We start from the raw sequence: 1982 nt of genomic DNA on the forward strand, positions 1-1982 counted from the left end.
TCCGTGCAATAAAGGCCGCTACATACATTTCAGTGACCTCTGTAATATGCCTCTCACAACTGCACAGCAACAGATGCCATTTAAGGAGACGTTACCCTTTGTTAGAGCCGCACGTTGTTACTCCTGCTGCTCTTTTAGGGCGAAAGTCATTCTATAGGCCCATGGTGGATACCTTGCGTCTGCCAAATGTGTTCGCGAATTGTGTCAACGAGATTCTGCGAGATTCAGCGAGATGTTTCTGTCAGACGTCGCAGTTGGATCTGACGTCAACATAATTTCCCCAGTAACAACGTCGCACTGGGCAGTGACGACGAAGCAATGAAAATATAACGAGTGCACAAGCACGCAAGATAGAGGAAGAAGAGAAGAGGAGAGGTTTTCGCCATTAAGCTCTTAAGCGAAACTGAGTGCAATCCTGTAATTTTGTTTTTGTTTTTTTTTTTTCTACAAGACTCCTGCCTCGCGCTTCTAGCGGTTATCACGCGATGGCCGCCATTACCATAAAATTGGAGCTCGCAAGCCGCATTCTTTCATATTAAAAGATCAGGGCGTTAAGAAAGGCTAAACATTCTCTTCGAACAGGTTCCCGGGCTATTTCTCTAACATGACAGTCACTAATTTATTTTCCCTCGAGCAAGCGTAGGCGAAAAAAAAAACATGGTTGTATAGCTTCTTCTCCGTGTTTTAGCCCTTTTGTTGTCGCCATTCTGATAGGCACACGTGGAGGTCTGGCCACGTGTGCCGATGAACGAGAAACGGGGCTCATGTCTGCCAGGCGGGCAGTTGCGGAGGAGCCTTTGACATATCTGCAACGGCAGTCTGCGTGCGTGCCGCAGCATGCATCACTTTCCCGAGCGACCGCAGAACGCATCCATCGTGTTGTCAGGCCCGGCCACCTGCTGTTGTTTCTGGGCGCACGCACTGACAGGTTCTCAGACACACACACACACACACACACACACACACACACACACACACACACACACACACACACACACACACCCTCCGCAGGATCTCGTACAAACACACGCACACAAAGAAAAGAGCGGCTAAGATCTCATATTTTTTATATATATATTTTTAGTTTATTTTTATATCTCCGACAAAGCGCTCTCTTGCCGCCCATAAAGTTTTATCACCACATAGGAGGCGCGGCGCGCTAAATTTATCTGACCTCCGCTCTTAACAAGCACGAGAGTGTTATCTTAAGGCAGAACAATGAGTCACTCATCCGAAACAAAAGAAAGAGAAGCACTAGGCTGTATACTGGAATGACGCGCTTGTAAGCGACCGTCTTATTTTTTCTTCTTTCCTGCTCCAAACAGATAGCTGCTGCTGCGGTTTTTTTTTTTCCGACATTCTTTGTGACACGCCCCCTCGAGAAGATTACAAACACGTTCGCAAGTCTCGAGACAGTGACACGCCCCCTTGAGAGGACTTTTGCGTACGTTGTTACCAATCTTTGCAATCGTAGTAATCGCTTACTGAGAGCATGCTCACGTACCAATCGTGATTCCCACGGTTCATAGCGGTCAAATATTTCACGACGCCAATACCGCATTTACCCGAATATAATCGACGCACAGTCTGCCCCTTCCCATGATACCTTCAGGGTAAAAAAAAAAGTAGCCGAACATTGTCTAGCGCACGCTATCTCTCTTTAATGCATCATGTCGTGAATTCACTTTGTCTCGCTTGCACGCTCTGTGTTCACTACATGAAGTCGTGCCTACCGCGGTGGCTCAGTGGGTAAGACGATCGACTGCTGTACCCAAGGATGCTAGATTGAATCCCGGCCGCGGCGTCGCCGCTTTTCGATGGCGGAGAAAAGTCAGGTGCCTGCCTACTTTGCGATGTCAGTGCACGTTAAAGAACCCTCCAGGTGGTTAAAATTTAGAACTATGAATTCGCGAATTCCCAGCCAGTGTACAACATTTGCTCGTCTCTCGTTTTCCGACAGCTGTTTCGGGGAACGCATAGCA

This window comes from Amblyomma maculatum, chromosome 11 (assembly GCF_055883805.1).
Source record: "Amblyomma maculatum isolate TAMU_Amacu chromosome 11, ASM5588380v1, whole genome shotgun sequence".
NCBI lineage: Eukaryota > Metazoa > Arthropoda > Arachnida > Ixodida > Ixodidae > Amblyomma > Amblyomma maculatum.